The sequence below is a fragment of the Motacilla alba genome, chromosome Z (assembly GCF_015832195.1).
Source record: "Motacilla alba alba isolate MOTALB_02 chromosome Z, Motacilla_alba_V1.0_pri, whole genome shotgun sequence".
NCBI classification, from domain to species: domain Eukaryota; kingdom Metazoa; phylum Chordata; class Aves; order Passeriformes; family Motacillidae; genus Motacilla; species Motacilla alba.
Genome location: NC_052046.1, coordinates 66562972 through 66588311, shown reverse-complemented (window position 1 = coordinate 66588311; position 25340 = coordinate 66562972). Strand labels below are relative to the sequence as shown.

The following is a 25340-nucleotide window of genomic DNA, read 5'->3' as shown; positions in this document are numbered from 1 at the left end:
TACCCTTATGACTTATGCCTCCACCTCTTCTCATTCCTTGATCTAATGGAGATTTTTGCTTTGTGGTCTTCTAGCACTTTTCCTGGTTTCTTTCTCCATGCCCACCACACAGGCAGGCCCTTGATTTCTTGTCTCATTAAGTTGCAGCTTCTGCTGACAACTGTAGCCTCTTTATTCTCTGTTTTTTTTCAGGTGCACCTGCACACTGGCAGAGGATAGAAAGCTAAGAAACCACTAGTCTTAATATAATAAACATTACCTAGCAGCAACCAAAATGTCATTATATTATCAATATTCTTTTCATACTGAAGCTAAAACACAGCACTGTACTAGTTCCTAGGAAGATGACTAAGCAAATTAATTATTCTGGCTGAAAGCATATCTAGGTCTAAGTTCACAGCTTCTGGCCTAAGGCTTCAGTAAATCCAGCTACTGATGCTAAGCAAGCAACACGCTAGACCTCACAGCTTTGTAACTTCCTGTAGCTCATCCTACTTAGGACTCATTTATGCTGAATAACTAGCATCTCTCCATAACTAGCTGCTTGCTGAATGTTTATATACATTTTCAGGAAGATTGTGGAGTCATGGAACGGTTTGGGTTGGAGGGGACCTTAAACAGGTCTGGTCCCAACCCCACTACCGCTACACCAGTAGGCTGGGTGGCTCAAAGCCCCATGCAGCCTGTCCCCTTCCAGGCGTGGGGCAGTCCACAGCATCTCTGGATAACGTGGTCCAGTTCCTCTCCACCCCCACTGTAAAGGACTCTGTACATACTGAGATGGATTTCTCTCTTGTGTACACTGTATATCATAGCTTCGGGTAATGATGTTACATCTTCTGTCAAGTAGAAATTAGAGATTTCTGAAGCAAAAACCTTGTGCAGGTAGCATGCTGGTAGTAAGCACTAGTAATGATGAAGTCCCTCTTGTATTTTAGTTTCTCAAACACTTTACATACACACCAGAACCACCTAACGTACCATAAAAGTAAGGTTCAGCATTTCAAAAATGAGTTTAACAGCTATACTGATACTAAGATGAGGTGTAGGAACTCATGCTTTCATAAGAACTACATGAGACATCTGTCTGGTAGTAAAAATGCTATGGAAAAGTTTGTCTTTTGACAAACTCTTCTCAAACATTTACTTTATTAATTTTTTTAGCAGCATAAAATGATTTAGTCAATTTCTTATAAACCTAACTTATAGAACCTCATTCCTTAGAGTTCAATTTTTTTGTCTTTTATCTTTTTTTGTTTAGATCCGTTACATTTTGACCTGGGCAGTTTCTGTAAAACTGTTCCTGAAGTGAAACTTTATGCCAAGTTTGATGTTATTAGAAGGGAGAAAGGCAAAACTTGTGTACATGTGCGTAAATCAGCTACATGTATCTTCTGTAAAGGCGTCAGAACCGCAGTGCAGACTTCAATTTTCACAGTGCGGTGTTGTCACCCTTAGGTGGCGGCATCGACTTTGTAGTGGTGACGAACTCCCGGCCCGAGCTGAGGGGAATTGCCAGTGCGTGGCAGATAATTTCTGAGTATTGTGCTGGTTCCACAGACCCTGTGTTCCCTTCAGCTGCCAGGATTGCTATCAGAGTAATTCTTAAGTGTCTCAATAAGGTCAGCTGTATGGTTTCACCACTTTCTGCTTCTTTCCAGACAGGTACTGCATTTCGATGTTGTGAGTTTGACATGTACAGTGTGTGTGTGTGTGTACACATTTAAAAGTCACCAACAGCTGGAGTTGTAATCTGTGTTGCTGAATTAATTATACTTTTTGACTCCTTTCAGGTTATGTGTGGTTGGTTAATGACTGTACCTACTCTACAGTTGAAAAACTTCCAGTTTTGATATTGATATAAAATTAGGTATTATACCACTTGAAGCATTTCTTTGGGCTGTAATTTGTTACCACTTTTAATAAACATTCTATTATAAAAGTGCATAGTACATATGATGTACATTAATACAATGACAAAGAAGTGAGTGGTGGAATGAAAGAGTGGAAAAGTGGCTGATGCAAAATTTTTTCTGCTGTTTGGTCAGTATTATAAGGTGATTTTTCATTTGATACTTGCAGATTATATATTTTGCATATAATTTTTATAAAGGTTAAATGCATTTAGTTATACATTAAGTGGCACCTTTTTATGCCTGTGCATTAATGGCTTGCGTGTTAGTGTTGTACATCAAACTTAGGAAGAACTGTAACAGATAATGTTCTCAGTGTTGAAGATTATGGTATTGAAAGTCCAGATGGATGAAGGTAGTGCAAAAATCCTAAATGGAATATACAAGAAAATTTCAGGAAATGGTGAGTTTTAAATTTTGAGTTAGAATGTAGGCACTTCCACTTTTTTGTTTCTTTTGTGTATTTTTTGGCTGCTCTTGTTGAATAAGTTATTTGAGCTTTTAATTAAAAACTTGATGACCAGGAATTGGTAGCTGGATATGGAGCCTTTTCAGTTGTTTGAAATACCTGTATTTAGTTGTCTTTTGGGATCACTGGTATTACAGTACTTTAGTCACCAACCAAAGTCTAGAGTGATACTGGAGTGGAAAATCCTTCCACTTAAATATAGGCTAGTAGATACTAAAGTTACCTAAATGGAGCTGAAATTCCTGTAGTTTGTTTATTTTCTTGTTGGGGTTTTTTTACTTGTTTTAATCTGGTGGTATCTGGTGTCAAAGAGAGCCCTGGCGAACTCCAGATAAATCACTTGTAGGTTCTTCATCTGTAAAGTTGATATCTTGACTCATGTTGTACTTTGTAAGATTCTTCAGCCATTCACTAAGGATAGCAATAAATCAAAACTGATAATATTTCTCCCAGTGAGCTGTGATGCTTACTGAAAGAGATCATAAGCATGATGCTGTGAAGCAAATCCCTTAAAATTGTCAGTATCATTAATTTAAAATAGTGGTAATTTGCATCAATCAAAGATAATACAAATATGTTCTTATTTGTATACGACAGACACAAGATTATGTAGAAGTAATGAATGACAGGCAGGCATCTTTGTTTGTATAATTTCTTTCCAGCAAATTCCAGTTGAACTTTTTCATCTTTATGAAGCTAGAAGAATGAACTTGTCAAATTTCTGAAGCTGCGGGAAAACACTTTTGTTTCCCAGAGAATTTCACTATAACTTACATAGGTTACAGTTTTTGGTATGAGAGGTCAGATCAATAGGGTACAAGTTCTACAAATGTCTGCATTCTCTCTTCTCATCTTTCTATAGTGACCAGTACGTGGGAGCACATACATAAATGTGTGTTCTCTGTGGGTATCTGGAGGTGCTTTTCCAGGTAGTTGTATTGTCCAAAATGCTATATTGTTGGTAAACAATGTTACAGGGCAAATTGAATAGGCATGGAGACTGAACTGCTGAAACCATCCTAAACACTCTCTTTTTTGAGTCAAGGTTAAATTCCTACGTGTTTTAAACTGCAATAGCAGTCCCCCTGGTGGGTAAATTTTTACATTTATACTTGGATTTACACTTAAAGTGCAAATTTATCATTCATACTCACTTTATGCACTTTCATACTAGGAATTACAGCGTTACTTATTTTAGAATTTGCTATGGTCTTTCAACTGTCATTGTTTTTTAATCCAGAATGATAATGTTTAAAAAACTGTGTTTGTCTAAACTTCAGACATAGGTATTCTTGTAGTTATTGTAGCAAATTTTGAACATCCTATTCTACTTTTCAGACCTATGTGTAGCTTTGCCTCAGTATTTTTAAGAGTCCTGAGCTTAGTGTTCCTCCTTTTCCTTGTTTTGTATAGTTTTTTTTAAAATAATTTTTAATTAATATTTTTCAGTAATAACTACTAAAACTTCTGTTGTATCTGAGGCTTTCCCTAAATTGTCTTGGCTTTCCCTAAAAATTGTCTGAGGTAATCCTCAGACACCAACTTGTGGTTGTCTCTGTTTGGTCTTCTTGTTCCGTTGCATCCAAATGTGGTTTGTTCAGGTTTTTTTTTGTTTGGTTTGTTTGTTTGTTTTGTTTTTGTTTGTTTTGTTTTTTGGGTTTTTTTTGTGTGTATGTTTCTCTGGGAATTGTACATTATTCTGTCATAATGCAATTAAATTACAGTTCTATAAAACAGCAAAATTATTTTTAATTATTTCAAGTTTTTGTGAGATTTATATATATGTGTGTGTGTATTCTCACTGTTACCCTACTGATTTTGACTGTGGGTGGTGAGCTGCTGCCTGAGGTTAAACCGCAGCAATGAAGAAGATTATGCTGGTGTTCCCTCTCCTACCACCTTGGTAAAATTACAGGTATGCTTTAAGAATATTTTCTATCTCAAACATCGGATGTAAATTAGAAAAAAATAATCTAGATTACAAAATCATGAAAAAGATCAAATAGGATTGGGAAGTACTTATTTTTAAGTATTTTTCTTCTTGAACATAGAGAAAAACAAACAAAATACCTCCAAGGGTATTTTCATAAAGTATTTTTATTTTCTCCACTCTCAGAAGGAAAAACTGCTGGATTTGGTAAATGGGTCAATAGGCCAACTTTGTTGTGGGTGAATGTGCATTGCCAGCAGAAGTTTTCCAGAAGACTTGCTGGGACTGCTTCCAAGGGCTGCATTTTTACAATAGTGATCGTATGTGGTGCTGCTGTTGGAGGTGTAGCTGTGCCTCTGCTGTGTTCTCCCTCATTAACACAGGAGCTGCATGCCCAGGGGATTTGTTGGTAGTCCTTGTGTGTCTGGTGATGTCACCCTGCTGATGCTGTCTGTGGTTTTGTTCCAGAGGTACATCTGTACAGTTCACCACTGTCAGGGTTTGCAGCAAGGTGTAGGTGTGACAAAAGAGGTGTTTGCGTTGCATAAAATGTCAGCTTTGCAAGTCTCTTCATCTGTACAATTCATTTTTATTGTATTTTCCAGTCTGTTCATGTTGGGACACTTCAGAGTTTTTAAAAGATGCTTTTATGAAAGCAATTTTATAGTTTTTTTTCTTTAAAGTAATCTTGACGTTTTTAAATATCTTTTTTGATTTGCTGTTTAAAACGTGAAAATGAAAGTTGTTGGTCACACTGAAGTTATTGGATTGTTTTGGTGGGAGGCAGAGTGTTTGCTGTTAATCTTGTGCAGCTTCTTGAAAATACAGGGAATTACTCAGCTATGTAGAGAATACTTACATTGTATAGCATAGCATGAGTGAGAGATTTGTGATTGTATTCTTGAAATTGGATGATTTCAGCTACTACATAAGGCTGTTTAAATGTATTTGTTATTTCAGAAAGATGGGAATTTCTAGAATGAAATAGAAGTTGATCATTTCTGTGGTTTTAGGCATTTCTGAAAATACCTTAATGGTGCACACTTCAAAAATTTGTACATGATAGGTTTCAGAACAGCTCTATCTTGTACTGTTTTCCTTCATTTTTAGTACATCTCTTGCATCTCAGAATACCTTAGAAAATTTATTCTTCCTATGGAGCTCATTCTTGAGCTAATGTGCTGGGGTTTTTTAAAATGTCTCTTAGGACTGTACAGTCTGGAAAACACTGTGCTGTTACTATTGCTCCTAGACTGAAATTTCTCCAGGTTTTGAAGTATTTGCAACAAAGTTTCAGGAAGTTTTGGAGTGCTTTTAATGAGATAGAAATAGTGTAGGTGTTTGCTGCATGTAGGTCTTGTAGCTGTTCTGTGCTTTTTTGCTTCTCTTTTTTAGTCTCGCTAGGGAAAGGTGTTGCAAATAAACTGTTATGGAAGGATTGCTACAGCTGACCTTTTGTTTTTTTCAATTGTGATACTAGTCCTCCGTGAAATGATGTGAAACTGCAGGGCCTGTAGAGATAAGTGGTTGGTGTTATTTTTTTTGCTGGGAGGAAAGCTATGTGGACAGTGAATTTTAAACTTAAATGGCACTACTTTCTTACTAGTTCTGTTATACAAATGGAAAATTGGGAGGACAATCATCCTTTGGCAGAAGTAGTTTTTTGTAAGGCAGAAAAATTCTTGTGATTCTGTCTAGTAGGACTGTCATATCCTGTGAAGGCCACTACCTGCCTCCTCTATATGCTTCATTCTGTGGTGTTGGAAGTTACCTGGAAATTCTAAACTTCTCTGAAGGTATTCCAGCCATTTCAGATACTTTGGTAGTAGCCTAGTTGTTGTTTCCATGCAGGTGACAGTTGTGCTGCATTGCAACATAAACTCAGGTAGATCATTGTTTTCCTCTCCTAAGTACTCTGTCTGGGACTGAAAAGTATTATTGAAATAATATCCTGGGATATCCTGGATTTTCATGATGAGATACTGCTGGTTTAGTTCATTGGCTTGTGCTTTTACATGGTAGTAGCGATTCTTGGACTAATATATCTGTGAACTAATTCTCTCCAAAAATAAAATTTGGGTGAGGTAATGCAAAAAGCTGTTATGCTAAGTTCTTTATTTTTATTGCTAACTTTGGCTTAGCTAGTAATTTCCTCTAATCTTATGAATATGGTGATAGTGCAGTTTCTACATTAAAGTAGGCACAAGTAGAATATTGAAACAAATATTTTAAGCTCCTGCTCTCAAGCTACAAGTATTTGTAAGGAAAATTTCAAGTACATTTTAATTAAGAAGTATATCCAGATGTTTCCTTTTGACTATTTTTGTAAATTTTAAGCTATTTGCTTAGTGATGCATAGAAATGTGGTGACACTAATTCAATTATTTTAATGTCTAGGTATTTTGTGTCTGTAGAACAATGTCTACTTGCCATTTGGCAATAGATTTTAAGTTTGAAGATGGACAAGGTAATAGAAGGTGATTAAAGATACTAAATGTGGATTGAAGACAGTTGAAAACTTGGTGGTTTTTGTGGTATAAGCACTTTGGTTCTGAAGAGTAACTCTCTAGTTGGTTTGCATTTAGATGCCACTAGCTGCGCAGAAATTTTGAAGGGCAGTATGTTTATAAATGCTCCACCATTTTTAGCATGCTATTTGAAGAAAAAGATTTTAAATATTTTATTCTATAATATTATCTGGCTTACATTTTCAAACAATATTTGCAAGTAAAAATGTAATTTTTTGTCCAGCAGTTATAAAAAATTAATACATCCTTCTTGAATTAAACATGTTTCATGTCTTTCTACGTCTGGTCTTTTTAGGAAATGCTGCTTTAAAATAAGTCAAATTTCAATGCATAATAAAACACAACAGGCAGATCAAATATTTAGGTACCTTGGCTTATGAATGTGTGCCTCAATAAATTGTTCTTTTAATCTGGTAATTCTGTTAAAGATATCATTCTATATGTATCAAATCTGCCATGCATGAAGTGGTACGCTAGGGCTGTGTTTACTAGGACAGGCAACTTCTGCAATAGTTAGTCTCCATCACAGGAGACTGTTCCCCTCTTTCATCTATATAATTCTCCAGCATATTTGTTCCTGACAGATTTGGGTATCTTGAAAGTACTGTTCAATTTTTTTTTTCAGGTAACACTGCAAATTATTTTCTTTGTTTAATGTAGTAGGTGGAATTATTACTGTTTTTACTGGTTAACCTGTTTGCAATTGTACTCAGAAGGCATATGATTACAGTTTTCTTGATTTTTTTTCTGATTTCTTTTCTTGTCTTGCAGAAAAGACAGGCTCCTGAATGTAAGGAGTAATTACTAATGTTGTATGCTACAAAATCAACATTTTTGTAAAAGCAGCTGTTGATTCTGAAAACAAATATTATTGAAGAATTGCCAATTAACTTTGTATTGCAGTCACTGCAGTTTTTAGTACTTGCATAAATGTAGCATTTCAGTTTCTGTTTTCCTCACATTTTCAGTTGTTTATAGCTTTCCTTTGCTTTTTACTTTAGACAGAAATTCTCCTTGTAGCTAGGGAGAATGTGTGTGTGCCGATCTTTCGTTTGGAGAAATTCTCATTTTTTGCAAAATAGTAAGAGATCTCTATGAATATCTCCTTATGAATCCTTAAAATTCAGTTTCTTCTACACTAGTTAACAGGGGAACCCACAGCAGTATGACAGATGTGCTTTTGCTGTTTTATTAACCATTGAAAAATACAGCTTGCCTATGTTCAAACCCAGGTTTGAAGAGAAACGTTGTTTTCTGTATATACATGTCATCTATGCGAATTTATTTTGAGATGGATTACTTAGATGGATGTAGAGCAGTGTGACGTGACTTGGCACAGGATGAACATTTTCTGTTCAGAGTGAAAAGGCTTGGTAGGGCTGCCTGGTACTTTTTTCACTACATGCTATGGTCTGCTCTAAGTGTAGGATCAAATAAAAGCAGGGAATGGTGGTTTTTGTGTTGTTTTGTCTTGGTTTACTTTTGCTTATCTATGCTTTGTTCCTTGGTGGATTTATGAGAAGAACGTGGGAAAATAAGGAAAGCTCTTGACTCTCTTCGATCTTGTCTGAGAGGCTTTCCACGTCTGGTAAAAATCAGTGGATGGCATTGATTTTTTTTTTGGCAGCTTTAACTAAATATCTAGATTTTGTCTTGGAAAAAACAAAAATGAAATTCCTTGGTGATGGAGTTTAGGTGGAATTTTTTGCTTATTTGCCTTTGAGTCTTGGAAATTTTTATGATCATTTGGAGAATATCGCTTGGGGATTAAAGAAAGTGAGAATTCTAGAAAAGCCTTGCTGCTGAAATCTGCAAGATGATTAAAAAAACTTGCTTTCCCAGAAGTCATGTGTTCTTCAATACTGAAAAGAGACTTTACAATGGGTGCTGTAAGCTTCACTCCTACTTTTTCCATGGTTTTCCCCTAAAGTTGCAGCTTGGCCCAATCAAATGACAATCAGTTATAAGTGATGTGGCTCTCCAAATCACAATTCATTGCCAATGTGAGGAGTTCTGATGGATGGAGGCTGACAATTCAACCTTAATATTCTATTCCTGTTACTAAGAATGTGATTTTTCTGACCACTGTGGACTGCTTCAGGGGATGGTGTGGTGTGAAGGAGGAAAGGTGCAATTTTCCTCTACTTAATTATTGTATATTTCAGGGGAACTGTTTATTTGTTGCTGTAATCGAAGTTGGTCTATGGAATGGTTTAAGAATCTCTTATCTTTTTAAAAACTGTCCCTGCTCTCCAGTCAAGCAAAGCGGTATTCCAAAGATTCAGATAAACAAAAAAATTAGACTCTTGTGTTGACTGAGAATTTTAATTTAACAGTAGCAGCATTAAATGCTGACCTTAATTAAAATTTTAAAAAAAACCTAATATATTAAAGATACTAGTTTTTTGATTCCTCATAAAGCTATATTTTTTGTGTAACCATGCTTTTTCTTTACCATTTCTCCTTTGAAATGTAAATGATTTTTGCAAAGGTTTTATTCTTGTTGTTGAGTCTAATCTAGTTGTTATACAAATAGCATGTCATTTAGTAGCTAACTAATTTTCTTCTATATAGTGAAGTGGTATTGAAAATGTTTACTGAAAGTTATTATTTGTCTCACAAAGATTTTAGACTTTTTTTTGTTTTTATTCTCTTGCAAACTGTTTGAAGGACGCAAAGGGCTTCTGTCTTTGCAGACAATAATTCCTTTTCAAATTCAGGTAGTAGATTACAATTATGATGCAACCCCATAATTTTCACCTTGTTGTTATTCAGTGTTATTGCAATCTTTTTAAGTTGACTGAAGCGATTTTTTTTTCCCCTCAAGCATTCCTTCTGTTGAACACTTTTGTCTTTGCCTTATATGCTTTCACAGTTTATTTTCAATTTTCACTTGCTGACACTGAGTTTGTTCAAGGTCAGTTTGTTTAGCTTTATCTCTCTGATACCATTAACACTGGCATCCTCACCCAGTAACAATCAACAACGTTTCAAAAAGATTGTTGTTTTGCATCACAATAGGTGTTAAGACTTCATCAACAGGGATGAGAAATTAGGAGCAGCAATCCCTGAGGTAGGGGATATCACCCGGGTTAGTAGTTGGATCTGCTCTGATCTGCACAAAACAATTACTCAGTAGGATGTGACCTGCAGAGTCAGTCATACCTAATTTCAGTTGACTTTTAATCTGTTTCTGGAAAAGTGTCTAGCTCTAAATATTTGCTGTCATTCTAATTATTACTTTAATTCTCTTTCAAGAATGCTGAACTTAAGTTTTGTTATTTTTTCCTTTGTCTCAGGTTTGGTTTTTTTTCAGTCCAGAACAGTTGAAGTATTTGTTATTTAGGCTATATTTAAAGCTTCACATAGGCTGCCATATGCAGAGATATCTCATCAGTTTGCATCATGTGCATTTTGTTTCATTCTGTTCAGATAAGCCAAGAAATATTTAAGATACTTTTTGTCTTCTTTTCCTCATGTATTTCCAATGGTTTTGTCATCCTTATGATTTTCTTCTCAATTCTGCAGCTTTGTGTTTAAATTCAAATCAGAGAGAGATCTGTTCCTGTTTAATTCTCACAATTTTGTATACTTGTCCTCCCTGTATTATTTTGTTTTGAAAACCTATTTTTTTTACCCATTATATTCATCTAGTAACTCACTTGTAGGTTAAATAAAAACCCATTTGGAACAGAGATGATGTAGGGGTAAACACTGACATATAAGACAGAATTGTCAGACAAAATGTGGTTGTTTTATTTGAAAAATGTGAATTTTGTCAAGAAACCATAGTTATATTCAAACCTATGAAAATCATTGTTTGTCTTAAGATAGCCAGCTTCTTTATGTGAATTTTGTCAAGAAACCATAGTTATATTCAAACCTATGAAAATCATTGTTTGTCTTAAGATAGCCAGCTTCTTTAAATACAATGCAGCATTCCTTAAGGAGAAATTGTAGTGCCTTGGTGTTCCCAGTTAGTGCCTTGCACAAATTCTGACAAATCCATCTGTTGTCATGACTTGCTATAACTGTTACAGTTGTGTGACCTTGCAAGGATAGACTTGAGTAAATCTTTCTGATGCTAAGGTAGTGACCTGGAGTTTCTTGATGGAAAAGGGCTGAAAATAAGAGAGTTTATTTCCTATGTATTCTTTCTGTTCATTTCAGGATTATTCCAGGGTGCATGTGGGAATGTCAGTTATGAAGTTATGATGCTCTGTTATTGTGCATAATTATCTTGCCATGAGAAGTTCAGCAGGCCTCCAAAGAGTCCAGCTAGCTTCTGGAGTTTGAGTGATACTTTTGAGAGACAATGATTAGAAAAATTAGTTGAATTTTCAACAGAACTTAGTTAAAAATTAATACTGACTGGAGGTACTGATTTCTGAATTGTGTAAGAGTTAATTAGATCTACAACTCTTCAGAATATCTGATTTCAGTTTCAGAAATTAAGCAGTTTACATAATTGAGTTCTTATACACACACTTAAGACTTCCAAAAAATTATTTCAAGATGCTTTTAATACTCAATACTTAATACTTAATACTTTCAATATGCTCCAAATACTTTTAATATGCCCAGTTTCTATTAATTTTGAAGAATGACCTTGCAACACTCTGGAAGTCAGGAACTTCTTATTTAGAGTATTAAATGTGTGATCTTTAATATTAGGCTCTGACCCATGTCATGCAAATATGTGCCTATAGAGGAGTGGAAAAGTATGATTGTGTTCTTTGTGATAGGAGTTTCAATTCTTTAACTGGACTTTCAGACTCAAAAAGATTATATGTCTTTCTAATATATACTACACTGAAATTTAAACAACAATAGCACATGTAATTACAAAGCTGAACCAAAATTTATATTATTATTGCATAGTATGTAAAAACCTGTATACTTTATTTTGTATATTCCCCAAGTAACATAATCTAAGTCCTCCTCTACATTTCTTTACCTTCTGTTGAAACACCCAATTGCAAGGAAAAAGTGGCTATAAAGAACTTCCTCATGTAACTCTCGAACACCTTCTATCAGTAATACAAAAATCGTACCCTGCTCCTTGCATCTGTGCCCTTCCAGTGGTGTGAACCAGCTGGCCTTCTGTCACTTCCTCCAACATCAGTTTGAAAATTTTAATAATAATAATAATAATATTTGGGGGGAAAAATGTCCCTCTCAGTTTAACTCAAGGACATTTGCTGGCTTTTCTTTTACAGGGAAAGAGGATTTAAACAAACTATCCGTAACATTTGTTGGTTGTGTGTTTCATGGTAGCCACCATGAAGTTCACTGCATTTAGGGAGACGATGAAGCCGAGATGAAAAGATATAAATTCATGAAGACTCAGTTTCACAGCTGGCGTATAATCCTTTCTGTTGTCACTGGTGCCCTGGCCCCAGTACCCAGCAGAACAAAGGGAGCTGAATTGGAAATGGTGGGAGCTGGGGAGCCTCTCGCTGGCAGCACATCTCATGGCCATAGGCCTTGTCAGGGCGCAGTGTGATACCCTTTATTCCGGATGACAGATGCGAGGTGGGTTCTGCGAGGGGGAAGTCATTACTAGTGTGAGGGCAGTGTCAGATCAAAAGTAACCAGCGATCAAACAAGGTAAAGGGCTGCAGAAAACAGGCTTTCTGTCTGGCCTCAGCACCTGCTGGATCACTGAGGGGAATAGGCCTTGTGTGTCAGGTTGTGCTGATTCCCTTTGATCTACGATGAATGAGCGAGGATGGAAACTGAAGGGGAGAGGGAAGAGTTTTATTTCCTATTTCTCCAGGGCAATTGAAGGTGCTTTGCTATATAATACTGGTAGGGACTTCACAGCTGAAAAAAATCTCCAAAAGACCCCTGTCGGAAGTAAAATGTTCAGGGCTTGTGTTTTCTATTTCTAGCCTGGTCTCACTGATGTATTCTTCAATGGTGTTTAATTCTGATGACTGAGGATAAAATATGAAATTTATATTAGATCATATTAATATTCTAATATAAATTAATATTATATTATCTAATACTATAATAATATTAAGATTAAAATATTTGAAATATTTATATTTCTTTAAACAGAGACACATAGCTGCATATGCTGTAGGTAGATGCAATTTTTTTTTCTGTGGGGATTTTTAATATAACTCATAATTTAAAGGCTAGTTAGTTATAAAGTAACAATAAGGGATTACCTGTAAATATTCCAAGTGTGATGATAAGCCATACTTGGTGTTCTACAAAGAGTGTTCAATTTCTGAAATACTTACCCATATATATGCACACCTGCAAAACCTAAGCAATTTTGTAGTTGTGATTTTTTTATGGTGTTTCATGACATAATTTGGTAAATTAATATATTTTATTATGCAAGCTTCCTTGTACTTTAGATAATTCCTCATGTCTGTACCCTTTTTTATTCTGTTAAGTGTATTTTACAATTCATTTTGTTATGGATGACTTTCTTTATACAGATATATAGTAATAAAAACGTATTTTATTAGGAGGCATTCTTGTCACATTTTGTTTTCTGCACTCAAAATGAGGAATATCTGCATCTTGTGGAGTGTATACTGAAAAAAATCAACTCAAATCAAATGTACTCGAATCAACTATTAGAAATTATTTTATAGTTTAACAATTTTTTCTAACTATGATCTAAGCTTTCTTTGTATTTTAGAAAAGATTCCCAACTTTCCCCGCCTTTCCTCCCTGTTCTTCTCCCTCTTTACCTTCACCTTCACCTTCCCTTTCCTCTTCCCCTTCCACTCCTCCTCTTCTCTTTTTTTTGTTTCCCCATAGAGTTATGGAATGCTTTCTGTGGCAAGGGATCTTATGAGTCACCTGGTTCAAATTCCTGGCCATGGACAGTGTCATGGTTTGGCGCTGGCCCAATGCCAGTGCCCCCATGAAAACCTATTCTCCCTGGTGTCGACTGTGAGATGCGATCAGAAACAGAGCAAAGCAGGCCTCCACTTGTGAACAAAGAGGGGAAAAAAACTTTATTACCTTACAATTATAATAAAATGAACACACAGAGCAAAATGGAAACCTTTCAAACATTTCTCCTCCCCCCACTCAATTTCCCACAGCATAAAACAGAACCTTAGATCTTTATCCAGTCCATCACCCTTCAAATAATCAACTCAGTCCATCTCCACCCTTCCGACAATCACCCCCCATTTCATCAAGGAGAGAGGAGCCCCCCTTGCGCCACAGGTTTCCCCTGGAAACACAGCCAAGTCCAGTTGTGTTTCCCCGTCACTCAGCAACCACCTTCGTGACTTCTTCCTTCCATGTCCAGTGCTCTCACCACTGCACATGGACCAGAGCTGCTTTTAGGGTTTCCCTTTTCAAGGATGCTTTGCCCAGTTCCAGGAGAAAACGACAGTCTCTCACCTTTTCAGGACACTAGTCCCCCCCAATATTTCACCCCCTGGGGCTGAGGGGTCTCAAGAGCACCATCACCTCATCACCCGTCGTCTCCACTCACATCCCTCCTTTGGCACCAAGCCATCGCCTCCCCCTAAAATGCAGTCTCTGTATTACAGGAAAGGTTCTGTCCATGGCCATACAAGAAAAGTCCAGCCAAAAGCCACTCCATCATCTCTTCCCACCTAGAATTCTTCTTAACTTCTCTTGGTCCTTCTTCACCTTCACAACTTGCACCACACTTGAGCATTTCCTCCTACTTTATTCCCATCTCTCTTTTCCTTCAACTCCCGGAGGATCAGCATTTGCAAGGTTTCCATCATCCCACAGAAGGGTTAAAATCACAGTCTCTACTCGTCCCAAACTCCCACGCTGGCTCTGCCGGGCATTCTTCTCGCTGCCCCCCCTTCTCCTTCTCGGCCAGGCCAGTGCTATCAAATTCCAAGGTAGCACTGGCACCTCTCTCTCTCTCTCTCTCTCCCTCATGGGAAAGGGGGGCTGCCCGATGCCTCTCCGAGTTCTTCCACCCTTCCACCTCCGTGGGGAACTCACTCTTGTCCTGCCGGGGCCAGGGGCCTTCACCTCCCATCTCTGCCCAAGGCTCCGGCCTACCTCCCTCCGGCCCCGTGGCCTCCCCTCCCCCGCCCAGCCCGCAGCTGGGCAGGGCAGGTCTGACCTCTCCATCCACCAGAACAGAGAGAGTGTTCCCCTGGGAGTTCCTTGCTTTTAACCCCTGTGTTCTCAGAGGTGTATCCATATCCTCAATGGCCAAACCAGGTGCCAATATTCACATCTGAGCACCTATTGGTTTGACCACCACCACCTCCCAAAAACTCACTTCCTCTCAAACCACGACAGACAGGGACGCCTTCTACCAGACGGGATTACTCCAAGCCCATAGTGTCCAAGTCCTGGTCTTGGACACTTCCAGGGCTGGGGCAGCCCCTTCTCTCGGCAATCTGTACCAGGGCCTCACCACTCTCACAGCAAAGAATTTTTTGCTCACTTTTTTTTGAAGCTATTCCCTCTTGTCCTGTCATTCCATGTTCTTGTAAATAGTCTCTCTGCATCTTTCTTGTGGGCTACCCTTTGGGTAGAAGCCACCCCAAAGCCCTTTGTTTTCTAGGAAGAGCAATCTCAATTCTCTCAGCCTTCCATTGTAGCAGAGGTGCTCCATCTCTGATCATCCCTCCTCTGGACTCACTCCAAGACGTTCATGTCCTTCCTGTGCTGGGACCTCAGACCTGGATACAGCAGTGCAGGTGGAGTCTAACAAGAGTAGAATATAGGGTAATTGGTCTTAATGAGTATGTTTTGTGGGTTTTTGTTAAATATGAAAGTGTTACTGTGTCTATATTGCCAGGTATTTCAGAGAGTAAAAACGTGCATAATCTTCCTTGATAACTTAAATTTAAAAAAAAATAAACCTAATTAAAAAATACTCCAGAAGTTTTATTATCAGCTCGAAAAGTTTTCCATAGTTCAGTATTGACTAAGCAAAATTGTCAATACTGACTATAGTAATTTCATAGTTCAGTATTGAAATGTCCCGTGCAGCTCTGGAATATTTTTACTGTTGCTATGGAAAAAACCTAACCTGGTATTCTGAGCTTATTCTGTACTTCAATGGCTGGCCTTTTCTTCTTGACCTCAGCTTTCATGCAGCTTCTCAAGCTTTACACTTGCATTAATTGGTCTTAGAGTCTTCCCTTTCAAGTGATCATGTGGCTTGAAACCAAAATAATACTCACACAATAATTGAAATGAGTAACTAGTGCTCAAATATCTTTTAGAGAAAAATATTTAGATTTGTTTGTTCTTCTCATCTCTGAGATGAAGAAAAATAACTGCATATCCACACAAAAAAAATCAGAATCAATTTTTGTATTCAGAGAGTCATATATGGTTTTCATCCTGCTGCAATCTAGATAAATGGGAATGAATGCTATACATTTGTTACTTCTTTCCTTTGTTATTTCTGTTGTTTTTGTTAATTAAATTGGCACTTTTAATGTTCCTTTGAGCAGTAAAGTATAATAAAGCTTCAGCTGCAGTGCTGTCTAAGTCCTCCTAGTAATCACTTTGACCTAAAAATTTAAAACTCTTATTACATTTTGCCTATGGTTTTTGTTCTCTAACAGATTTATCATTTAACATGTAGCTTCAGGTGATGTCTTTATCTTCTGAAAGCTTAATGTTCCAACTGGCAAAAAGTAAAACCCTAGCCAAAATAAAAATGTCTTCCTACATTTGTTCTGTATCCCGTCTTGGATTTGCAACCATTTGAATAAAAGTAGTGCGAGACCTGTCTGCAGGAGATTAGCTATTTATCTTTTATTTATTTTTTTACTTTAATTTTTTCTTTTCATCATTGTAGACTCTGCTCCAGCTATTTCATAAATTTTTTAGCTCTAGCTTACCTACAACCAAACAACAACAACAATGATGAAGATACACCCAAAAATGGCCCAGATTTTATAAATAAAGCAGCTTTCTGTGTTGGGCTAGCTTTGTTTACTGTGCAGTTTTTTTTTCCCCACTACAAAACTAAATAACTCTTTGCAGTGTTAAAATAAAAGTTATTAACTTTTAGTAGGAACATTGAAATCTTCTGAGCATCTCTGGGAAGTTAGCATTAGAGAAATTTGGGTACATGAAAAGCTCAGAAAAATATGACTAAGTAATGTATACATACAAATATCCCTCAGGTAGATGACCGGAGGATGGTGCCGGACTCTTTCCAGTGGCGCCCAGTGACAGGACTAGGAACAATGGCTGTCAATTAAAACATAAGACTTTCCACCTCAATATGTAGAAGATCTTTACACTGAGAGTGGCAGAGCTGTCAAGGGAGAACACGGAGTCTCCCCTGCTGAGACATTTCAACCCCACCTGGATACATTCCTTTGTCACCTGCTTCAGGTGGTCCTGCCATGGCAGAGGGGTTGGACTGGATGATTTCCAGAGGTGCGTTCCAACCCTGACAATTCTGTGGTAAAAGATAGATGAATATTTTTATGACATAAATACAGGCTAATCAAAACATTAGATCTCAGAAGGAATAATAAAGTCATTCACTCATCCTTTTTAGCTAATAATTTGCTAGAAAGATCTGAGTCAAATATTTCTGTTCATTGAAAATAAACAAATGAGTGAAGGAACTTCCATGACCATCCAAGTCCAAAATCAATGGTTCCCTGTATTTACAGTGTTGTAATTAGAGAGGGAAATAGCAAATTAAATGTGTTTTACCTTATGCAGCTTGGGGGAAGATGAAGTGGGTGAAGTTCTGAGTTAGAGCCATCTAATGGTCATAATTGCTATTAATACATTCAAGATTGTTTTTAAGACACTGGTTGTCTCTTAATCTGATATAAGGCTTGCTATATAATTTACTTTATGGAAGTGTTGCTGTGGTAGAGGAGCAATAGTAGCTTAAAAAATTCAAAATGGTAATTTTTTCTGCTCCAGTTCACTACATAGCAAAAACTTGCCATAATGTCATTTGAATGTTTTGCATTGGTATGTATGGCCTCATCCATTAGTAATATAAGAATATATTGTTTTACTTACTAAATGAGTTCAGAATTAATTTGCATACTGACAAACTGGCACATGTTTAATTTTGTGGTCTTTTGAAAAAAGTATTGAGTGCTTCCCCTGTAGGTTCATGTGACAGTGTCTTGGACTCTTTTGAGCTATCTGGTAAATGTGTCACAGTTTGAGAGAGTAATTTGAGGTATTAATTTGGGCTAATTCATTACTTTGGATGTCTTGAGAGACATTCTGATGTGCCCACCAGGTTTACTTTTATTCATAAGGCTTCTTCTTATATGTAAAATTATAAATGTTTCAGTCCTTATAGCAAAAACCATAGTGTGTCCTGTGCCAGCTGTTGCTTAGCTAATGCTGAACGTAAAACTCTATGGGTGTTGGATGCTGTAGGTACTTACTTCAGTGAGATTTCTGCAACAGTGATTCAATTCATTTTATGGGCGAGATAGATTTGTATCACAGGACATTGTGACATTGTTTGGTATAACTCAGTTCCAGAATGTATAATATCAGTTTGTCATGGGTTTTGGAGTATATGAGGGCATCATTTAACAAAGGCTCTAACACAAAACCTGTGTCGTATCCTACAGATTTTAGTGTTTTGTGTGTTGGGGCTTTCTGGTGGATGTTTTGGTTTTGTTTGTTTTGGTATGATTTTAGTTTGGTTTTGTTTGAGCTTTTTTTTTTTTTTTTTGTGTGTGTGTGTGTGTTTGTTTGTTTTGGTTGGTTGGATTTTTTTCTCTCCATAAAATCACTGAGCTGGCACAGTGTGCTTTCTTTATTGTTGCTGCAATACATTTGCACAAAGTCTGGTGCTGTAATGGAGGGCAGAGCTTATTGTTAAATATTCCCAAGCTATTGTTAAATATTCCATGAAATTTTAAATGTGGCAAAAATAATGTTGAAGTTTGGCACAACAGAAATACTGCAGATAAAAAGATGAAGATCCTTTTGATCTGCAAACCTACCCTTTTGATGTGTCAGCTGTTTATGCACTTAGTAATGTCAGCATACCTCTGTTTCACATGAATTACATACGGTGTGTAACTGATGAAATGGTGTCTATTACAGTGAGATCAATGTATCTGTATATTTCCCTTGATGACAGCATTAGCAATATATGTAGCCTGTACACATTTTCAAGAATTCAGTTAAAATTACTGTTCTAACATAATTTCAGTAATTTTAAAAGGGCTATTAAACTCTGTGTTTTATTAACAGTGACTACACCAGTGATTGTATTTCCAGCATAAGGATGGCATTTGCAACTGCAAAAAAGGACTGCAAACTGACTTTAGAAACTGCACTGCAGTATATCTTAATGACCCTGCTTGAGCAATCTCTAGTTCAGTGAAAAAAACAATTCCACATTTTTGAGTACTCTTTCACAGTTGGAGGGGCATCTGTTTGCAAGAGGGTGTCATTCAGGCAGTAAGATAAGACCCTTGAGGTGTACCAAAGTGTTGACTACCACTTCAGTTTTTTATCTATTTGCCAGAGTGCAGAGAATGAACAGGAGGGGAGGGGTGGGAAAAAGGAAAGCTTGGACATTTTCCAAGGCCCCAGTGTCTGTGTGTAAGGGGTGATAATTATAGGCTGGGAGGCTGACTTTTATTGGGCAGGCTTTTCTGGTGGACTTAAAGCCCCCCTCCGTCCCCTCCTAGGTGGTAGCTGGCTTTCATAGCCAGAATTGCTTGACATTCTCAGACATGGCTAAATGGGACATTGGCCCCGGGGTTCACATGCTGCCAGCTGGAAGAAAGTAACAAATGAGAGCAGATGACAAAACAGACGTGCATAGTAAGAAGAGAGGTGAAGAAAGGAAGGAAAAACAAAAGGTAGGAATAAGAAAAAGAGAGAAGGGAAATCATAGGGGAGGAAGGGATGGTGGAGAAATGAAATGGTGGCAAATACTGAGCTCTAGGAAGTTCTGTTTGTATGGAAGGAACTCTTTTTGTTGCTACATAAAATGCAGTAGCATTTGCTTCTCGATGTGTTATTTTACAGTGGTAGTGTGCTTTGTAATGATAAAACAGCTATCAGGATGGTGAAATTTGAGGGGCATTTAATGGTATTCCATGTCAAGGCCATGTGGTTGTTGATTCTCTTGTAATAATTTTGCTGGGTTGCTTGTAGTGTTCCTTTTTGAAAAGTTTCTTAAAATATTTGTTTTGACCTGCTTTGGTACCTATGTAAGCTATATTTTTGAGGTGGCAAAATACTCAAAATTTAGAGATCCATTTAACTTTGAAAATGGATACTAATTACCATCAGAAATATTATTTATGAAAAAAGAGGAGGAAAATTAAAATGGAGAGCAGGAGGTCTGAAAATGAACCGAAAGAAATCCTGTACTTGATGTGCTAGCATGTGTTCTAAATTACTTTTTTTTTGTGTTATGTTCAAGTCTTTGTTTACTGTTCTGAAGGGAAAGAATGCTTCTTTTTTTTAGATTAGAATGTTTTTCACACAAACCCCCCTTTTTGTAGTTAATGATGCTGTTACCTTTAATTCTTTTTGGTCTGCTTGGATTTTGTAATATGTTAAGTTCTAATCCTAACAAATCAAGTCAGAAATTTGCTAGATAGTGCAGATTTGAGTATTGCTCTCATCTAATTAACTTTGATTTTAAGATGCTATAAATTAGCTTAACTATTAAGTATCAGAAACATCTCAGATGATTTTTTTAAATTTAATTTTTTTAAATTCAAAAGCATTTTAAGTCTCTCATTGTGTCTGGGCATGGTAAATGCCAGATCACATATGTGCTGTCTACACTGGCTACTTTGAACATGCTATGTTTTGTCATTTTTATATTTAAGACTATTCTGTCATATTTGCTGCAATATGAAGTGGGTTTACTGCATGAAACTATAATGTGGAAAAATTTAAAGTACAAGTATTTGTCTGAACTTCCAAAATGGTAAAAGGCAGTAGATATTAAATAAAAAAGTGCCATACATTGTGCTTTCAACTGCAATACATCACAAATACAGTCTGTACATAGTTCGATGGTACGGAGAGCTATCATTCATGTTTGAATTTTTAAGATCAACTAGAAATCTTTAATGATTTAATAAAACAGAAAATAGGTAGTGTAGATAACTGCTGTGGCTTGTTCTCATCCACTGCTTTTCTATACCAGGCTTACAACCAGTCATCTTCTGGTTAGACTCGCACGGCTAAAACATAACTGAAAGTTTTTAGGGATTGATTGAGAAGGGCAAAACACCAAGCTGTAATATGAAGATGGTTGGAAATCTGGAAATCAATATTTTAAAATTTATCTTGAGCATGAGTTATAGTAATATAAACGATAGAAGACATCCTGCTGCAACCAGTGCTGTTCCAAAAAAGAAAGTGATTGTAGGTGGGAGATCTGTGAGATTTGGGAGATGAATTTTTGATAGGTGATTTGCTCATTAGATTCAGTGAAATCTAATACTTTGTTTTCCTCCACCATATGATCTGCTTTTACTCTTTAATTAATAAATTTTAGCAATTAATTAAGAAACTTTACCATAAAATACAGTGATAGAATATCAGTCGTGCAGCTCTCCAGTTAATTCCAGTATACCAAGTTCTGCTGTCTCACAAATGATTAATTCATCACCTTATGAATATGTTTAATTACAAATTAGTACTGGTCACTTTCATACCGTCAGAAAAGCTTTTGCATAAGTTCACAGTGAAAGTATGACCAAAACATGTTTTTTTCTCAGCTGTGATTTATCAGGAGAGGGTTGGAATAGGTTCTTATGTTACAGTCTTGTATAATTTACTGTACATTCTTTTTCATATTACTGGGTTGTTGTGGTGCTTCATGTTTTCAAGATACCTGAATGATCTGTTTATCAAAAAAGAAGAATACATAAGAAAACATATGATTTGGTGGTCATGCCTCTCTTCATAGTGTTGCTTTTGTGACAGACAATGATTTTTTGTAAACATGTTAGTAAGATCTCACTTGGTTTATAGGTCACTTATGATTATTTGATCCTTATTCCTGGAGTTTTACTCTCATTATTGTTCTAGAATTTTAATATTAAACATGAATGTAATAGAAATATATGATCATATACATTAGGTGTTACGAGTTTTCTTTTTCTTGTCAATTTTCCTGGGACCTACATGAGCCCTATATGTGCATTCCATTTCTTTTTGTTCTTCTGTAACTCTAATCTACACTTAAACTATTATGGATGTATCAAACAAGGCTCCAGCTTTTCTTTGACAGTTCTGATAAGTCTAATGAACATAAATAACTCACTTCAAGTAAGAAGTGTTTGCTTTGCGTTGTTACGTCACACCATAAATGTCTATTTTAAAAGGGATGTATGTTACTATCTTTTTTGTATTTACTAGCTCACAAATATTTGTTTGAAGTTGAATGCTAAAAATGTTAACAGAAATATTAAAAAATGTAAAAACTAAAAATATTTAAAGATAATGGAGAGAGATAGCCTGTGTCCACTTTTCCTGTTGGATTTCTATGTTTTGAACTTCTTTTTGAGACTGTATTTAACTATATGAAAAATTTTATATTTTTATTGAGCCTCTTTGATGTAGCCTTTTAGGATCAAGCTTTCATTAGAGGAATGATGATCTTAATTTTCATCTTTAACTAGAAAATTATTTTTATTTATTATTCAAGAAAACACTATTCTATTTTTGTGTGTGCAGGGACTCTAAAGGCTGTTAAATTAATTAAAATGCTTATTTTTAAAATTTAAAGAAATTATTTTACAATTAATAAATTTTATTTGAACATAGCTACACAAAACCTATTCTGTTTGGTGTTAAATTTTTCCTTTTCAAAATTTTTAGTTTTTCATTTACTTACTTATTTTAATAACATTATTTTTACTGTGTTCACTGAGCTTCCCCATGAGCAAGAAGAACTTGCAGATTATGTGAGTCCTATCTAAAAGTATGATTATTGTGGAAAAACTTGCCTTTTTTTTTTCCTGTTTCTGATTGCAGTCCTGGAGATCAATATTAGTGAAAGGCTTCTTTTTGCTCATTGTACTTACTGCTGCCTTTTGTGAAGTTGGTAAGATTAAGGAAATTACAAGGTCATAATCTATGTGCTTTTAATACTGGTGAGCTCTGACTGGTATTCAAAATACTGTTATGTGTAACAACATTTTTTCAGCATGGTGTTTGTTCTGCTTTTTCATTTGGTAATTTTGTAAAAAATTACCAAAATCATACCATTATATTAACTTTCTTATAAAAAAGAGGTACAGTTAACAATATAGCTACAATACTTGCAATAAAATCTAAAAAAAACATAGAAATACCCTTCTGCTTCCTAATGTATTCTGTACGTGTGCATTTAACTACTGAATTTAAGATTCTTTTGCTTTGTAAGAGGTGTAAATGTGGCAGTGATTTTGCACAACACAAAATCATTGTTTTATACAGTCAGAAATGTATAATTATAATGTATAATTAAATGTAGAAATTATTGTAAATCTGTTAAACAGAAGCTATTTAACATTTGCAGGCACAGATTAGGTTAATTTCTAAGTTCATACAGTGTTTTTTGAACATGAAAATGGCCCCTCTGCATGCAGTATTTTAAATGCATTATTGAGTTTCCATCAACTGTGAGTTCAACACAGACATGCGCACAAGGGGGGTCTGGGTATTACCTTCATTGTAAGCTTTGTACACGTGGCAAATCCTGAGAAACGGGGAATTTGTAAATTAATGCAAGGGCTTGAGATTTACTTTCTAATAAATTATTGTAAAGGAGAATTTTGGGGAATAAGTGCAAGTCATTTGGTAGTGCGTGTGTACAATTTAATAACTGAAAACAAGATTGTGATGAGCGTCTATTTCCTTCTAAATTGAAGACCTAATTGAATGGTGTGCCACACTCTTTCTCAGTGAACTGTCTCATTCACTGTAAATTACACATGTAACAGAGAAGATACTTTTAAATTTGTGGAAAGAGTATATTTTATATAGTAAAGAAAAACCTTTGAGTCAGAAGTGCAGCTAATTAGTCAGTGTTACTACTGTTCCGTTAATATTAAATGGCGTTTTCCTTTTAAAATTGTTCCCAGTTTTTCTGAACAGTAATAGAAGAGCTTAATAAATTTGATTCTGTTTCTGACATTTGTTTGTGATTAGCGATTATATTGTTGTTCTTTGAAACTGAAATTTAACATATAATAAATAATAAATGAAATCCTATAAAATGGAAGCAGTAGTGGTTAGGCTGTTATCACAATGCTGTGGCTCTGTAAAACAGTGTCATTGTTGTACTCTGGAATTTTAGAGGTGGTTTTCTACTGGTTGTCAGCATACATTGTTGTCTCAGAGTTTACTTGTGTAAAGTTTATTCTTTAATATAATAATTTATATAGTAGTATTTATGAAGCATTAAAATTAATATATATAATTTCAGGTACCAATGGAAAGACTATCAGAATATTTTCTGTCTTTTAAGTTGCAAAAATTATTTTGAGGGGTAATAAGTAGACAGTTTGAGGTTTTGAAGCTTGATAGCTTTGTATTAGAAGTCAGCTGTTTGTGCTAAAGTATATAATGTAAAACTTGTATAGCTGCAGAATGTTTAGTATGCTCATTACTTAGCAACATAATTGTTGAGAAGAATGGTTTAAGTGTGTTAATGAGAGAAATAGTGTTGTAATACCTTGTGTGATTTCATGTATCTTGGGATCATTAGCAATGGAAGACTGTTATTTATACCATTTCTCTTTCTTGTATATGTAATACGAAATTGTTTTTTCCTGTGATAGTATAGACCCTCTTGCTTCTGTGAATATTCAAGCAGCTTTTTTTAGGTTTTCCTTTCTCTTTTGTTCTGTAGCGTTGGTAGCATCTCCCTTTAGGTTCGCTATTTTGTGAAGGTCATTTAAAATATGTTTACTTTCATTTAGGTAAAAGTGACTCAATGTAGGTAAAATAAACTAATTAATACTACAGGTCAGGCTGTACAATATAAAATATATCCTTACATTATTATTTCACAGCCTGTTTTTGAATATTGGCTGGTTTTTTTTGAGCAAGTCCTTTTTCAAAATTTTGTTCAGGACCAGTTTTACACTGCATGATACATATAATGCTGTAAGAGAGTAGCTTCATTTGCTCTGTTTATATCTCAAATAAAACAAAACATATTGCCACATTGCTATTCAATATTTTTATCTCAGTATATGGATAATAATAAATCTGGTGAAAAAGAAAAAAGTGCATAAAAGAAACATCTCATCACAGGAAAAAGGCTCGTTTTTGAAGAGGGACTAATCAAATGACACTGATGAAAAGAGGTCTTTGAATCTTCATTATCTGATGTAGGTGGCTGAGCTCTCGAATTTTGTACTTACGAGTCACATTTTTCAATGCAATTTGTCAAACTAGAATGTGATTAATCTATCTGTCATTCTGAATTGATATCAGGGAACTTGTCAGAGTGTACATAATGATGTATGACTTTGTCAGCTTTTGATAGTAATATTATATTTACAACTAACAAAATTTAAGCATGCATCATA

At 35.8% G+C, this 25340-nt stretch overlaps 1 protein-coding gene and 1 long non-coding RNA gene across 3 annotated transcripts in view; one reads left to right on the top strand and one right to left on the bottom strand.

The window, feature by feature from the left end:
* FBXL17 (F-box and leucine rich repeat protein 17) overlaps positions 1 to 25340 on the top strand; it is a 277370-nt gene that overhangs the window by 25222 nt on the left and 226808 nt on the right. The window lies entirely within an intron of this gene.
* On the bottom strand, positions 7580 to 11361 carry LOC119695383. The gene is made up of 2 exons (XR_005255191.1): positions 10724 to 11361; positions 7580 to 10644 (listed from the first exon to the last, which is right to left on the bottom strand). It is a non-coding gene; the product is annotated as an uncharacterized LOC119695383 (long non-coding RNA).